Here is a 17,878-nt window from a genome sequence, read left to right on the forward strand (position 1 = left end):
TTTTGTCCCCAGAGTATACTCCAGGAAGGATGTATAGTGAATTTACTGTGTTTTAAAAGTCTTGAATAGTTCCGCTCTGTGTAGTTGTGCCGTCTACTCAATATAGATTTATGCTAATTTGTTTCATTTTGCTTCCAAGTTTTAGGGATTTAAAAAAAAATTTAACTTTGTTTCACAATTATATAAAATATATAAAACATTGTATATACAGAAAACTGTAGCTACTACCTCCATCTTTTCTACGCTGTCCCTTCCCTCCCTCCTATAAAAGACTGATTTTTTTTTAAGTTTTCAGTTTATCCTTATTTTGTAAAATATAATTTTATTCCCTCTCCCTTCAGCTTTCTTAGATAAGCAGTACCGTATCACACGGAATTTTCTTCATGTCGGTTTTCAACCGACAAATATATGTTAGAAATCACTCCACAGCAATACATAGAGTTATTTCTCATTTCTCTTTACAACTTGCTTTGTGTGGATGGGTCATTTTATTAAACAATCCATAACAATTTCCAGGGTTTTGCTATTTCAACACTGCAGGAATTAATAGCTCATTTGCACTGTTCCTCAATGTCATTATTTCCAGACCATTCTCTTTCCCAGTCCCTCACCTCTGGACCGTTCTTCAGTCTAATAACCAAGAGGACTCTGAATTTGACATGCACTAGTCTCTACTCACTTCCCCTGCCTGCTCCTCCCCATTCCCCACTGCCACCTTCCCAAGCTGGTAGCTGCAGAATTGGAAGCCCTTCCACAGTAAAACCCGTAAAAGACACTTTTGCTGTGACAGTCCTCTAAGAGATCAAAACCACACAGAGTAGAAGAGCTAGTACTTAGGTCTGGGACTAGAATAATAAAAAAAGGACAAATCCCTGAATTTTGCCTTCAGGGAGAAGTACTGGAACAATGGGCTTATTGCATAATTCCAGCCCATTGATTTTGGGGACCAAAGCTGTCTATAACCAGAGAAGGGAAACCAGCTGCAGGGAATTCCAAGAAACATCAACATGAGTATACTTCTTGGAGGGAGATCTCCAGTGAGTTCTGGGTACATTTAGTAACTTCTGTATTTACGTATGTTTGGTGTATAAAGGCAAGTGCTCACCCCAAAGATATTCATTCAGAAGTAGATACAGTGAGTCTTTATTTTTTAGTTAAAAAAATGTTTCCTACTTTTTTCCTGATTTATAAAATACTATACATTGTCAAAAAACCTGGAAAACACGAAAAAATATACATAAGTAGAGATTAAATTGTATGTGACAGGTACTCATACAATAAAATCTTTCCACATTCAAGAGACAACAGCATACCTATTAATGGTCATGTTTTATGTAACAAAATTATGGCACAAAATTATTTGTGTCCTTAAACACAGGATTCATAATATTCAAGTTTTAACTCTCTCCTTTCTGCTAGAATTAAATAATTATTGTAATTCCTTAATTTAATAAACCCGATGACTACTTCACAGCTGACTAAACTGTCAAAGAAGTTTCCCAGTTTGGTTGTTTTCAATGGCCCATAAGAAATACTTATAGTCATTTCAAACTCAACATGTCTAAAACTGAACTCTTCCACTCAAATCTGAGGTTTTTTTCCAGTCATGGAAAAAATCTTTTTTTTTTTTTCAGTTTTTTTTAATTATTATTAATTTATTTATTTTTGGCTGCTTTGGGTCTTCGTTGCTGCACGCAGGCTTTCTCTAGTTGCGGTGAGCGGGGGCTACTCTTCATTGCCCTGCGCGGGCCTCTCATTGCGATAGCTTCTCTTGTTGTGGAGCAGGTGCACAGGCTTCAGTAGTTGTGACACGTGGGCTCAGTAGTTGTGGCTCATGGGCTTAGCTGGTCCTCAGCGTGTGGGATCTTCCCAGATCAGAGCTTGAACCCGTGTCCCCTGCATTGGCAGGCAGATTCTTAACCACTGCACCACCAGGGAAGTCCCATCCTTTTTCTTTTTAAGAGATGAAGTAATGTTATTTTTCTGGTTCATCAGACTTACAGCATCAATGCCTCTCTCTTTTCTTCCCAACATATTCACAAAGATAGAAATTCTCCCTTTATCTCATCACAAGAAGAAAAAGTTTTTCCTTTATTCTTTTCTTCTTTTTAAAATTGTATCTTTATTAGAAGATGGGTGTTAGCCAAACCTATTTTAGTTATCATTTCACAACATATGTAAATAAAACTATCATGCTGTACACCTTAAACTTATACAGTGATGTGTGTCAATTATTTCTCAATAAAACTGGGGGAAAAAAAGAACTCTCCTTTAAACTGTCTAGAATTCTATCTTGACACCACACTAGGCCTCATCAACGGGAAACATGTTAGTAAGAGGGTTCACGTTAATGTCCATCCAGCTGCCTCCATTATTCCCCCAACACGTCCTTATATTTTACCGGTACTTTTTCTGAACTGTGTGATAGCTCCTCATTGTTTATTGACAAAAATCTAAACTATTTGACCTAATGTTATTCATTTTAAAGCTATTCACTCTGTGACAAGCATTGTGCTAGGCAGAAAGGATACAAGGATGCATTTAACAGACAAGATTCCCTGCCCCCTGGTGCTGCATCTAGTGGGGGAGACAGACAATAAAGTGCATGACAAGATAAGCGTGCAACTTGTGACGGATGCTCTGAAGGAAATGACCAGGGCGCCCAAGAATCACAGGGAGGGTCTACTGATTGGGGGCAGGGGGTTGCTGAAAGAGGAAGTGGGGAGACCAACCAAGAGGCTCCTCCCATGGTCTGGGCAGCAGATGACAATGGTTTGGATTATTGTGGTGGCAGTCGAGAGAGAGGGAAGTGGTCATAGTAGAGATTAAGAAGTGGAAATGATAGGACTTGCTAACAGATTTGATATGAAAGGGAAGGTCTGAATCAAAGATCATGTCTAGCTCTCTGGTTTAAACAATTTGGCAGATGGTGGTACCAGTTCTGAGATGAGGAATATGAAAGAAGAGTGGATTTGGGGATTAAAATAAGAAGTTCCATGTTGCAGCTACTCAACCATCTAAGAAGATGGAGGAACCAGCCCTAGGATCACAGTAGTAACAGCCACCGGGGAACAGCCTCCTGTGACTCCATCCCTTAAACCCAGATCTCCCAGACAGAACCCAATCCTCTGGGCAGCCAGTGGCTGATCCTTATCCCAGCTGGGGACCCAGCCCAGGGCAGCTTTGACAGAGTGGTGAGTTTCTCTTCTACAGCCTCCAGGGCAGGAAGAATCTGGTCAAAGTTCTTCCCCTGCAGCACCTGCTCCTAACCCTCCCCTGGCTTAAGGAAAGATTTCTCTAAAGGCTCCCACATCCAGCAGGGCCACCCTCTCTAGACTGCCTGTGGAATAGAAGGGGAGCTCCTCCCTCACAACCTTCCAAGGGTAGGATCCCTTCCAGGAGGAAGCATTGCTCTCCACAATTCCCTGTTTATCAGGAGGAAGGTTATCTTCCTCTCTCTGATCTGGAGGATGTGCTCTCCCTGCTATGAGCAGAGAGAGTCAATGTCAGCCCTTCACTGGCCCACAGCCGTCCTGAGGCTGAGTCCTGGCATCGTTGGCCAGTGTGGATAGGGCCTCTGGCTGGCTGGCCTCCTGCCCTTGTCCAGGCAGCCCTCCCTGGACAACATGAGCCAGATCTGCCTCCCTTGATGCATCACGTGTTGTGTTGTGCAGCCCGTGAAACCTTCCCCCAGCTGCTTACTCTCAGCTCAACCACCAGGGCAAGACCCTGGACTTCCTGGAGAGAAAGATTACTGGTAGTGCTGCTGCGTTTACCACTCAGGCTGCCCAGAATCTGTAAAACATGTTCCCTGAGGCCCAGGGCTCACTCTGGCCAGAGACCATCGGTGCTGTCCACAGCTGGGGCAGACTTGGCTCTGCTGCTTCCAGGGGACAGCTCCCTTGGGCCCAGACATGCCCTTCCTCCCAGTTTGGGGGAGGGGACACTGGACAAAGACAAGAACATCTGCCACCTGACACTCTCCTTCTTGGTGCTCTCCAACCTCCGGGGCCACTGGCCCCATCCAAAGGTGGCTGTGGGCCTGACAACCAAACCCACGTGGGGGATCTGGGAGGATGCTACCGCCTGCTGCTGCGAGCAGGAGGCAGCCAGGAAGTCCCAACTTGCTTAGCTCCCCACCTAATGAGTTTTGAACTTGACAGTTCAAGTAGTAAAAAGAAAGAGAAAGGGAAACTGTATATTCTCTCATTCCTTTTAAGCACTTCCATCTAGTTTGTGCTGGGTCACTCAAAACTTGAAAGTTCTTTCCACCGTGTCGAAATTACTGTAATGCCTTTAAATTGTGCCTTCCCAATAAGACTGAGACTGCGCTGAGGGCAGGGGTTCTGCTTCTCTGTCTTTGCGTCTATCGTGTCTAACGCTCCTCTCCCTTTGCAGAGCGCTGGGAAGCCCCTCCCCAGCCGTCCTCCCTGCGGAAGGCCTCGGGCAGAAGCCCTTACCCCGCCCCTCTCCCTGCCGAGGGCCTCCGGCGGCGGAAAGCTCCGTGCTGGGAGGAAAACAGCTCAGCCTCTAGCTCTGGCCCTGCCTGATAGTCTTCCCAGGGCCCCATGCCAGCCCTATCAGTTCTGTGCACGTGGATGCCCCTGGGGGTCGAGAGGGGAGGCTGAAAGGGGAAGCCAGAGTGGGCTATGGGGCCCCTGGCTTCTAGACTGTGAGGCTCACTTCCAACATCTCGGGAGAATCAAGTATTCAGCCCAGGAGGAAGACTCAGGCTTTCAGACGTTGCATTGCAAGGGAAACGATTTTAAAAGGTTATTCACATAGGCATTTGACAGACTGTAAAGGAAACGTGGATGACTAACAGAATTACAGGATGGCTCCACCCTCTTCCTGAAATGGCTTATTCTTTTGAATGCTTTAGGTAATTTCACAACACTTAGCGCTCCCTGGGAGCAGCTTTCCATCAGGAGGATGGAATAGGGGTAATTAGAATATCCTTCCCTTCTCTTTCATTACCTGCTCAGCTTTCTGTGACCGGCCTCTTTCCACTTGTTTTTCTTGTCTAAGCCTTCATGCCTTCAGAAAGCAATTTATTCATGCAAGTGGGACGATGGTAGACAAACTGGGTAGGAAAAAATAAATTCAATTACTCAGCAGTCTAGTCTTGAATTCCTGTAAAACAAAATTTCCCATCTTCCTCCTCCCACCCCCCAACCCCGGTGTAAAAGCATATATGTCGTCACAGCGCCATCTGCTGGTATCTGGAATTGCAGTAGCCGAATGTTTGCTTTATATTTGTGTTGCCTTGACCAGTGCCGCCCATTTCACTCATTCATTCGGAACATATTCATTGTGTGCCTACTTTGTGCCAGGCACTATGCTAGATGCTAGAAGTACAAGAAAGCATGGCCGCTGTTTTGTCTAGTGTGGTCAGGATCCTGGCACAAGTCAGAATCTTCTCAGGAAATTTCTAAATGCAGACTCCTGGTCTCTACCCTGTGAAGATTTTGAGTTGGTGGAACCGAGATAGGACCCAGGAACCTGAATTTTCAACAAACTTCCCAGGTGATTCTGAAGCAGGGGGCCCACGAATTATATTCTGAGAAAAACTAATGATGGAGAAGCAGGCAGTGGAATCTAATATTGAAATGTAGCCTAGTAAAAGCCACATACTATGGCAGGGTCTACTGGAGGCACAGAAAAAAGTTGTCTAATTAGCATAGGGAATAGATTGGAGAAGGCTTTCCGAAAGGTAAGACTCTAGATACATAGGATTTGATGAGTTGAAGAAGGGGAGCAGAGGATCCAGGCAGAGGGCAGTATATGCAAAGGCAAAAGGTCATGAAACTTCATGGGACTTCAGGTAGTGTGGGAAACTAGTTTGAAGTGTGACAGAGTGTCAGAAAATGAAAGGCCTGGAATACTAGGCTAAGTTTATCCTAAAAGCTCCAGGGAATACAGAAACTTTTTAAGCAGGAGAATGACTTGGCCAGATCTGCATTTTGCAAAAATCCCTCTGGCAGCAAACTCAGGGTGCAGGACTAAAAGCAGGGCATCCCTTGGGAAAGAAGTGGCAGGGCTGTGAGTGGAAGCAATGGTAGAGGATGAATAGGAGGGAGCAGATCAGGAGGAGTTAAGAAGGTACAGACAGTAGAACCTAATGGCTGACACACGGGGCAGGGAGCAGGTGAGAGGGGTCCAAGGATGACACTAAGGGTTCTGGTCTGGGTGAACAGATGTCATTTCCCAAGACAAGGCACAGAAAGGGAGGGACAGGGTTGGGGAGGGGCAGGGAAGAGTAGGAGAGACACAAAAGGGAGAGAGGAAATGGACAGTGTCCCTTTCTAATATAATTGTCACTGCCCTCCTCCACTGTTTACTGTGTGATCTTAATACTTCCTTAACCCCTTCCTTAAGCCTTGGTTGTTTCGTCTGTTAAATACAGATCGAATTAGTATCTACCTCAAATGGTTGTTGTGAGGATTAAATGAGTTAATACATGCAAGGTACTTAACAAAAGTGCCCAACACTTAATAAGACTCAGTAGATGTTAGCTATTGTTTTATTACTTTTTATATATTATTCATAATAATATTTATTGCCAGATTACTAATTGTGGTAACATTGGGTCATTGCTCCCAATGCTTCATTCTCTCCATGTTTTAGAATTTTACATTCATGTCCTTTGCTAAAGGACTGTGCACTAGGCTAGAGTATATCCCCCTGTTTGGCATCCATGACTTGCTCTGGCCAGTGCAGTATTAGTGACACTGTGACACAAGCAGAGGCTTTAAAGGTGCTTGTGAGGTTTGGCTTGCTCTTTTGTGCTTATGCCATTCACCAACCATGACCTTGTTAGCCACTGGGCCTGGAATGATGAAGACCAGGGAGCAGGCTTAACCCAGAGGGGACCTAGCCAACCTGTAGACTTGTGAGCAAGAAAACAAATGTTTCTGGTTGTGTGTCACTAAGCTATGAGTGTTGTTGTTACAGAGCATTATGGTAACAATTGCAAACTAATACACTGATGTGGGAAAACATTTTCTGGCCAAACTTTTACACTGTTTCAGAGACTCTTGTGTCTCTGCACTAGGATCCTTGCAAGCAGAGGCTGCCTAGGCATCCTAGATCTCTGACAATATAACAGGCCTTTTCAGCCTTTGTCAAGAGTAATCATTTTAAAGGCTTCCCAAGTGGTAGCCACCGAGGGGTTACTTTGGGTGTCTTCATGTACACAGAAGAGAGGCACTGAGCCGGAAAAGTGGCAGATGCCCAACCCACTTCTGCTTATACCCTTCCTTCCCCTTGACCAAGCTCAACTCATGGCCCTGACCACAGAATGACCCAACAAAGCTAAATTTAACTGTATGTTTGAAACCTGGGGGTGAGCTCAACTTGACCTCCAACTCTCCTAAGAGCAGCACTGTTCCCAAAGCCATTCTCTGCATAGGTTGGCTACTAGAGTGGGTCTTCTTTCCCTTTGTCAGGAGCTCTTGTATTTAACAATCCATTTGCCCACATGCCATGCAGCAACTAATCCCATGCGCCACAACTACTGAGCCTGCGCTCTAGAGCTTGCGAGCCACAACTACTGGGCCCACGTGCCACAACTACTGAAGTCTGTGTGCCTAGAGCCTATGCTCCACAACAAGAGAAGCCACCACATGAGAAGCCCACGCACTACAATGAAGAGTAGCCCCTGCTCGCCATGACTAGAGAAAGCCCGCACAGAGCAACGAAGACCCGACACAGCCAAAAATAAAAAAATAAATGAAATATTTTTTTAAAAAAGAATAAAAAAAAATACAGCTCCATTTCTCAGCTGTATTTGACAATCCTCCTTTACTCTAGACAGCAGAGTGGGAAGGGCACTGGGTCAGGGGTTGAAAGACTAGCTCTGCCTCCTAATTGTCTGACATTGAAAATTCACTTAAAATGGCTGACTCTCAGTTTTCCATCTGTAAAATGGGGATAAGAGAACCAGCCTCTAATTATCACCTAGTTATAAGGACCAAATGAGAAAGTGCTCATATAACTGTAAAATGAAATATAAGTGATAAGTCCTATCACTAGGAGCTTCATTACTGGGGGGTTGGAGCAGGAGGAATAATTCAGGAATGGTGCCTCCTTCTGTGTGTCTCAGGAACTGCAACACATGACTGAGGGGCAGCCTTCATCCAGAGTGAGGATTTGGAGCCTCAGGCATTACAGGTTACCCCTATCTCAGGTTCCCATCATCAGCTTCTTTACAACTTTCCTCCTGGTTTCTTTCGTCACCACTCTCCCATCCCTCAATTTGGCTTAGTCTGGGCACAGGATCTTCAGAGCAGCTTAGAATTCTCCACCTGACCTGTGATAATTTCTTACCCCACTGCTGAGCTCCATTCATCACTGTGGGCCTTTTCTGGAGGAAATCTGTGAGATGTTTAGGACAGATTCGATTCTGACAGAGTTAATCTCATGTCTTTTTAGCTCATCAATTAGTGCTTGCTGAGAGATAGTCTTCACCTGCTTATCCACCTATCCTGCATTGTTCTCCGGACAAGTGAACCACAAGCCCAAAGCAAAACTGCAAAGATGGTCAGGGTTTGTCTTGAGGGTCCTTCCACTCACCTTTCTGTCTAGGGGTTTTCTTTAAAAGCACCAAGAACCAGGAACCAGGTTGTTCTTGAGGGACTTCCCACCATATCCAAACCCCAATCTCACTGTACCCTGAGGCATCACAGTTCTGCTGCTTAGACTAACTTGAATAACTTTTGAAAAGTTATTTTTTAATAAATCTGTTTTATAATAAATATATTTTAGGTGATAGTATCTTAATGTGCTATCTTAAAAGACGTTTGTCTTTTAATAGCAATCTTTAAAACCTTGAGTCAAAAATGGGGGTGGTAGGGAATAAAGAGAAAGAGAATTTCAATCTCAAATCACAAGTTTTGCCTAAAGAGATAATTTGGAGACAGAGCCTTTGTTTACATAATGATAAAACGTGCTCACATCACTAAGATCCTAAGTAAGAGCCTCACCACCACTCTGGGACAGGCGTGATCTCCATTTTACTGTTGAGAGTGAGGGCCAGAAAGGTCAAGTACCTGCCGAAGTTTACAGAGCTAATGAGTGACTGAGGCAGGACTAGGACCCAGCTCTTCTTTGCACTTCATTCTTTGTCACTTCATTCTGTTGTAGAGTACTTGATGAGGCAGATATTGCAAATATTCACTGAAGAGATAGTGATATTTAAAAGAATTGCCTGCAGATTTAAATTTTCCTTTGCTTTATTATTCTTCTTCTTTATTTTTTTCACTGTACTCATTACTATCCTCTTTCCCTTCCACATACTGGAAGGAAAACTCCTTGAGTATAGAGGTTTTGCTGCGTTCACTGCTGCTACATTCCTAGAACATCAGTAAATGCTAATTGGATTAAAATGAATCTAATTCATGAATAATAAAAGCATGATGTCATCAATTATACTTCAATAAAGTTTTAAAAAGCTGAAGAAAATCCACTTTTTAAAAAAATAATAAATTTATTTATTTTTGGCTGCGTTGGGTCTTTGGTGCTGTGCGCAGGCTTTCTCTGTTTCTCTAGCTGTGGCAAGTGGGGGCTACTCTTGGTTGCAGTGTGCAGGCTTCTCACTGTGGTGGCTTCTCTTGTTGCTGAGCATGGGCTCTAGGCACGCGGGCTTCAGTAGTTGTGGTTCATAGGCTCTAGAGCACAGGCTCAGTAGTTGTGGCTCAGTGGCTTAGTTGTTCCGTGGCATGTGGGATCTTCCCAGACCAGGGCTCGAACCTGTGTCCCCTACATTGGCAGGAGGATTGTTAACCACTGTGCCATCAGGGAAGCCCTGTCCCTTTTTTTTAAGGTGACGTATTAGATGGGATTTGTTGGGAGTTTTTTTAAGGTGATTTTTTGGGGTAAAAATTATATATGCTCATTAAAATTGTTTTCAAATGAAACAGAAAAGTAAAAAAAATCAACATGTCACATCCGTTATGATGGCATGCACACACAGAAAAGAGGCCACGTGAGGATGCTGTGAGAAAGTGGCCATCGGCAGCCCAGGAAGAGAGCTCTCACCAGACACCAATCCTAATGACACCTAGATCTTGGAATTCCAGCCTTCAGAGCTGTAAGAAAATAAAATATTTGTTTGTTTGTTTTTTGTGGTACGCGGGCCTCTCACTGTTGTGGTCTCTCCCGTTGCGGAGCACAGGCTCCGCACACGCAGGCTCAGCGGCCATGGCTCACGGGCCCAGCCGCTCCGCGGCATGTGGGATCTTCCCGGACCGGGGCACGAACCCGTGTCCCCTGCATCGGCAGGCGGACTCTCAACCACTGCGCCACCAGGGAAGCCCGAAAATAAAATACTTAAGCCACTCAGTCTATGGTATTTTGTTACAGCACCCTGGCAGATTAATGCTGGAAATATGTTTATATTTCTTTTGAGTAAATGCCTAGGAGAGAGACTGCTTGGTTTTTTTGGTAGGTGTGCATTTAACTTTACAAGAAACTGCCCAACTTTTCCAGAGTGGTTGTACCATTTTGTATTCACATCAGCAATGTATGAGAGTTGTAGTTATCCCAAATCCTCTTCAATATTTGGTGTGACCTGGTTTTTAATATTTTAGCTGTTCTGGTGGTATACACTGGTATCTCATTATGGTTTTATTTTACATTTTCCTGATGACCAGTGATATTACGCATCTTTTCATATGCCTGTTTTTTAACCATGTAGCTTCTTTGATGAAGTATTTGTTCAAATTTTTTGCCCATTTTGTTATCAGGTTGTGTGTTTTGTTATTATTGAGTTGTAAGAGGTCTTTACATATCTTAGATACAAGCCTTTTATTAGATACATATTTTGCAAAGATTTTCTCCTAGTGTATGTTTTGCCTTTACATTCTCTAAACATTGTTTTTCAAAGAGCATAAGTTTTTAATTTTGGTTAAACTCCAGTTTATAATGTTTTTCTTTTATGGTTCATTCTTTTTGTGTCCTATCTAAGAAATCTTTGCCTAAGCAAAAGTCACAAAGATTTTCTCTTAGGTTTCTTGTAGAAGTTTTAACATTTTAAACTTTTACATGGAGGTCTATGATCCATTCTGAGTTAACTATGGCATATGGCATGAGGTAAGAATTGAGTTTATGTTTTTCCATGTGGATATCCTATTATTCCAGCAACATTGTTAAAAAGACTATCTTTTTCTCCTCTGTCAAAAATGAATTGACCCTATGTATGAGTCTATTTCTGGACTCTATTCTGTTCCATTGATCCGTATACCTATCTTTACATCAACACCACACTGTCTTAAATACTGCAGCCTTATAGTAAGTCTTGAAATCAGGTAAAGTTCTCCATTTTTGTTCTTTCTCAAAATTGTATTGGCTAATCTAGGTTCCTTTTATTTCTACAAATTTTAAAATCAGCTTGTTAATTTTTATTTTTAAAAACACCCTGCTGAGATTGTGATTGAGACTATGTTGTATCTATAGATGATTTGGAGAGAACTGAGATTGTAACCAAACTGAGTGTTTTGATGCATAAACATAGTATGTCTTTCCATTTATTTAGATAGTCTATAATTTTTCTCCAAAATGAGTAGTTTTCAATATTCAGTTCTCATATTCAATTTGTTAGATTTAGCCCCAAATATTTTTTGATGTTATTACAAATGGCATCTTAAAAACTTTTTATTTGCAATTGTCTGTTTCTAGTGTGTAGAGATACCAATGTTGCTTTGTATTTGACTTTGAATCCAGAACACATTAGTTCTAGTAGCTTTTTTGTAGATTCCTTATGACTTTTTATATACATGCTCATTTGTGAATAAGACAGTTTTGTTTCTTCCTTTTCAATCTTCCTTGCTTTACTGCACTGTCTAGGAGCTCCAGAACACTGTTAAAGAGACACGATGAGAGCAGATATCTTGGTCTTGTTCCCCACATTTGGGAAAATACATTCACCATTAACTGTGATGTTAGCTTAGGTTTTTTATAAATGCCCTTTATCAGATTGAGATGGTTCCCATCTATTCCTAGTTTTCTGAGTTTTTAATCATAAATGGGTGTTGAACTTTATGATTTTTTGCCTCTATTGAGATAATATATGGTTTTTCTTTTTAATTTGATAATATGGTGAATTATATTGATTGATTTTTTAAAATGGCTATTGAGATATATTTCACACATCATACAATTCACTCATTTAAAGTGTACACTTCAGTGGTTTTTAATATATTCACAAAGGTGTGCAACCATCACTACAGTCCATTTTAGAATATTTTCATACCTCAAAAAGAAACTCTGTACCCTTTAGTTATTACCATCCAATCCTCCTTGTTCCCCATATTCCCCAGCCCCAAACACTACTAATCTACTTTCTGTCTCTAAAGATTTCCCTACTCTGGACTTACATATAAATGGACCTGTATAATATGTGGCTTCTTTCACTTAGTATAGTGTTTTCAAGGTTCATCCATGTTATAGCATGTATCAGTACTTTATTCCTTTTTATGGCCAAATAAAGTTTCATTGTATGAATATATTATATTTCATTTATCCATTCATCCATCGATGGACATTTGAAATGTTTCCACCTTTTGGCTATTATGTACAAGTTTTTGTGTGGACATATGTTTTCCATTTTCTTGAGTGTACACCTAGGAGTGAAATTGGGTTATATGATAACTCTATGTTTAATTGTTTGAGAATTATCAGGCTGTTTTCCAAAGTGACTGAATCATTTTACATTTCCAACAGCAGTGCATGAAAACTCAGATTTCTCCATATTTTCACCCACACTTGTTGTTATCTGACTTTAAAATTTTAACCTCCTCCTTTCCTTACAATTTTTCTCTTTCCTTCTGTCCTTCCCTTATTTCCCTACTTCCTCTCTTCCCTTGGACAAATCTGCACAATTTATAATATTATTGGGACTAAAGTATTTTCACCAAGAAACCCATTCCTCTGTGCTTTTAACCCCTAAATGCCTCTTCACTTAAAAATCACCATTGACCTCTACACCCACATTTCTACTACATTTATCTTTGAATTTCTAATTCTAGTGGCCAAGCCTCCATCTGAATGCACTGCACTTCATCAATAGTTCTAAGGACCTCAGAGTTTGAGAAGAACCTTAAAAGTTTCCTAGTCTAATTTATTTTGTTTAATGAAGAAAAGGGTGGAGGGAAGACTGAATGAAAAGAAGGTGGGAAAGAAGAGGGAAGCAGAGCAAGGAGAAGAGAAGCAGCACCTAGCATACGCCTGGCATTTTATGTACATGATCCTATTTAAATCTCACAACGACCCCATAGGATAATATCACCCTCCCCCTATTTCATAAATGAGGCAACTGAAGCTAAGAGAGGTTAATTACTTTGCTCAAGGTCCCTCAGCTTGTGAGAGTCAAATTTAGCTGTGTGCAACTCCAAATCCTGTGACCCAGAAAACTCTTGAATTTCAAGGAGGAGGATTATCCTCAGGGGCATATGATTACCCTATCCCTGGGTCCTGGGACAGAAATGCCCTGGATGGACCACAACTTCAGAACCGACAAGGTGTTATTAGGGGAATAACACAGCGTCTCCTCTCTGGAGGGGAGTCAGTGCTCTGATAGGAGTGGTTTTGTCCCAAAGGACAAGCAATGCCTCAGGCTAGGACAAAATGGTGAGGAGGTTTGTTCTATGGCCAAGTTACAGTATTTGTCACCTGGCAGGAACGACTAGGTGAGCTATGTGAGATGGTATGGAAAATTCCAAGATAAAACTTCAGAACATGCGTTACCTCAGTAGCAAAGGAAGCAACTCAGATTTCTGCAAGCTAGTCAAAAAGCAGTAGCAATTTATAAAAATAGAACCAAGTCATTACACAGCCATGTTCATTTGTTTCATTTTGCCTTTAACTTTTAAGGCTTGCTTGTGGAAACATTAAAAAAAAGTAAGTCTTGCTACATACTTAACAAAGTCACTGGTATAAACCAAAGTACAGAGAAGTCTGACCTCCATCTGCCCCATTCCTTCCTTCTGCTCCATTCCTTCCTTCCCCTAGAGGTAATCAGTTTTTGTTTGTTTAAATAAAACAAAATTTTTAATTTGTTTTATTTTTTTAAATTGTTTCTATTTTTCTAAAACATAAAGATATATTCATATCTTCCTCCTCACTCTGGTTAAGTGGTAGTATATAACCTTCAGCTTTGCCTCCTTGCCTTATTTTCACTGGCAATCATGCCATAGCACTCTATAGAGATATTTCTCATTTGCTTTTACAGCTGCGTAGTATTCCAATATGTGAGTGGATCCTCATTTATTTGACCATTCTGGGATTGTTTCCACTCTTTTGCTATTACAAATAGTGTTCATTGAACAACCCTATGTATATATCTGTTTGTATTTTTGCTAGTGTATCTTTAGGTTAGATTCTTAGAAATGGAATTTCTGGATTGACAAGTGCACATATATGAAATTTTGCTAGATATTGCCAAATTTCTCTCTCCATGGATGTACAATTTTTGTATTCCCACTAGCAAAATATGAATGCCTGTTTCCTCACTACCTTGTCAACACATTACATTGTCAAACTTAGATTTTTGCCAATCTAATAGTTGAGAAATAGTATCTCACTATGGTTTTAATTTGCATTTCCTTTGTCATAAGTATGATTTAACATCTTTTCATACAGCTCTTTCAAGGGCTGTTAAATAGAGCCCTTTATTTTTCATTTCTTTGTGCCTCCTCTGTTCTCTTCCCCTACTTTTTTTTTTTTTTTTTTTTTTTGCGGTACGCGGGCCTCTCACTGTTGTGGCCTCTCCCGTTGCGGGGCACAGGCTCCGGACGCTCAGGCTCAGCGGCCATGGCTCACGGGCCCAGCCGCTCCGCAGCATGTGGGATCTTCCCAGACCGGGGCACGAACCCGTGTCCCCTGCATCGGCAGGCGGACTCTCAACCACTGCGCCACCAGGGAAGTCCCTCTTCCCCTACTTTTGTCTAGATCTTCTCTTTCTTTTTTCTCTAATATCCTTGTTCTGGACAGTTTGAATTCTACTCTGAGAATTCCCTCTCAGAGAAAGCATTTTCTATATTTCACCTAACATTTTTCGAAATTACTAATACAGTTGTTGAATAGCTATGGGATTCTTGGCAAAACTATCCTCTGATATTTTCATCTATGCATTGTAAATGAAAAATAATTTTTTTAATGCTTAGAAATAATTTCAGTCAGTTCTCAGTCCTATCAGCAGAATCTGACTCATTTAATCACTCTCTCCTTCTTGAAACACATTCCATCGACTTCCAAGATACTGCACTCACCTGTTTTCTTCCTAATTAACTTGCCTCTCCTCTCAGGCTCCTTCAGTGTTTCCTCCTCATCCCAAAATGCTGGCGAACCCCAGAACTCAGATTTCAGACCTCTTCTCCTCTCGTCTAAACTCACTCCCTAAGTGACTTTGTACTAGCTCATGAATTTAAATATATCAGCAACTCCCAGATTTTATATCTCCAGCCTGGACCTCTACTATGTAGTCAAAATTTGTACATCTAACTGCTTCCTTATCAATTCCTGTGGATGTCCCAAAGACATCTCCAACTTAACTCACCCAAAACAACACTGATATTCTCCCCAAACCTGTTTCTCCTACAGTTTTTCCAATCTCAGGTAATGACAGTTCTATTTTTCTAGTAGCTCAGGGAGAAATTCTTTCTCCACTCTCTAATCCACCTACCCCTGGGTTCAGTCCTGTGGCTACAACTGGCAGCTCAGCTGGAATGGCTGGACCGACTCAGATCACTAGCCCTCTCTCCACAGGGTCTTCTCTCAGACTTCTTTGGATCTGGCCTCTTCAGGAATCCTAAAGGGTAAGCCCCAACATACAAGCATTTTTAAATCTCTTTTTGACTCACACTTTCCGTTGTATTAATGTATTATTTGAGCTCAGTGTCTTTACCACTGGGGCAAGTTCAAGGGTGAAGAACCAGCCCATACAAATGTGTGTGAATGGCCCAATGACTGTACTAAGCCCAGCTGCCAGGAGATTTCTCAGTTTGGCAGTTACTCATTCATTCCTCATTCATAATCCACAAACTTTAGCAAAGCTGCAGTTAGTTGGCATTTTGTGGGGCCTGCTGATGTGACCACAACACTCAGCTTTTCCTCCCCAGTGATGGGATGATTCCTCCCCTATTTTGTTTGTTTTCTTTCTAAGCCAAATATTCCCAGGATTTTCTTTCAGGTTTCTTTTGCAGCTAAACCCTCAAGTGTTCCCAGCTTTGGAGATTAGAAGGACTCTCTATGCACCTAGTTCTCTAGTGTTTCATAACTTGTACTTGTCCAGACCTTTTCATTCTTTTGTTAGTTCTGTTTCTTAAGTTCTCTGATCCTTTCATTTATGTTCTTTTTCTTTACTTAATCCCTTCCTCTGCTTTCCATGGGTTATTTTGATGTCTTTTTTCTAACTATATGAGTTGAATGCTTAATTCATTTATTTTCATTCTTTCATTCTTAGTAATAAATAAATATGTACGAGCTACTAAATTTCTTTCCAAGTACAGCACTGTCTACATATTAAATCCCCCCATCCACTCACCCAGCTCAGATTCACTGGGGAGCAAGATTTCCCTTACCACCTCACTCTGAAATAATTTCTATCTTTTAAATTGAAAGCAGTTTTGGGCCTCTCATTCGGCAACTTCTGAGGAGGATGGAACTGTGTTTATTTTCACAGAGCCTTCTCTCTGCCTTAGTAGCATAGTGACCTTCCGCAAAGAAATGATAATAATAGTAGATGACTTTAATGTAATATTGAACACTTACCCTGTAGCTGGCATTACACACATTATTTTAACAACTCCATACTAATCTTCCATGACCATTTTACAGAGGAAATAGGTAGGAAATGTTTATCTTGTGTTTCTATTCCTGGAAAATGACAAACATTCCATGTTGGGGCCCTTTCCCCTTGACTTTGTCCCTCTCCTTCCACCTTCCCATTCAGTGCTAAGAGCAAATGCCATTTCTTCAAAGCTTTACTGATCACCCAATCTAAGACAGCCTCCCTCTACACATTGTATTTTATTTTGTTCATAGTACTATCTCAAATTACCTTGCTCATTTATGTTTCCTTGTTATGACCTGCTTCCACCACTAGACTTTCAAATCCAAGGAGCAGGAATTTTACTGAATAAATATTTATGGCATCAATACAAACAGTGGAGCCTGAGGAGGAGCCAGTACTTTTAGGCTCGTCTGCGTAAAAGCAACAGTTCCTTTTGAATCCGAAAGTGTGATCCTGGGAAGTAAGAGACACCCCTCAAGAGACCTGTGACTTAGAGCACCTCACTCATTTTCAACTGGGATTCCTCTTCTATGAAATGAGGAGGAAGGCCCTTTTGGTTCACTGCCACCCACTGGGACTCTAACTAGACAAACGTACCTTAACGGCCTGCGTGAGAAAGCAAGGGAGCAGGAAGAGTCGCTCAGCAGCAGAGGAGAGGGGAAGGGAGGGGAGGGAACTGTGGGCTTGGGAAGAGGAGAGGGGGGGACCTCTGACGACCCAGGGAGCCGAGGGGCACGGGTGGTGGCGAGGGGGCAGCAAGTAGGAGCCGCGCGGAGGACAGCGCTGGGGTTGGGAGGGGCCCCGGGCGGGCGCGGTCGATCCGCTGGGACTGGGCGGGACGGGGCGGGGCACTGACAGGTGCGAGGTGTGGATCTGAGGGAAGTGGGGGGCATTCAGGGATCACGGAGGAGGGCCCGCAGAGGCGGAGGAAAGCAAAGGGGATGTGGGGGGAGCTGGCGGATGGGGAGGAGGCGCGGAGGGCCGCGGGCTATGTGGGGTGGCGGAGGGCTCGCAAGGGTCGCTGCTGGAGTGCCGACGGGGCGCGGCTTGAGCGGGCCGGGCGGGGCCCGGCGCGGGGGAGGGGGGGTT

The 17,878-nt window shown here is 42.4% G+C and overlaps 1 long non-coding RNA gene across 2 annotated transcripts; it reads right to left on the reverse strand.

The window, feature by feature from the left end:
* Nucleotides 1–472: 472 nt before the first annotated feature.
* LOC131761308 (uncharacterized) lies at nucleotides 473–17,869 on the reverse strand. 2 transcript variants are annotated; one of them, XR_010841973.1, is made up of 3 exons: nucleotides 17,387–17,869; nucleotides 4,978–5,083; nucleotides 473–1,896 (listed from the first exon to the last, which is right to left on the reverse strand). It is a non-coding gene; the product is annotated as an uncharacterized lncRNA (long non-coding RNA). The 2 variants fall into 2 exon arrangements; XR_010841974.1 differs by lacking the exon at nucleotides 17,387–17,869 and adding an exon at nucleotides 15,680–15,771 and having other exon boundaries at nucleotides 1,329–1,896.
* Nucleotides 17,870–17,878: the final 9 nt, after the last annotated feature.

This window comes from Kogia breviceps, chromosome 8 (genome assembly GCF_026419965.1).
Source record: "Kogia breviceps isolate mKogBre1 chromosome 8, mKogBre1 haplotype 1, whole genome shotgun sequence".
Classification (NCBI taxonomy): domain Eukaryota; kingdom Metazoa; phylum Chordata; class Mammalia; order Artiodactyla; family Physeteridae; genus Kogia; species Kogia breviceps.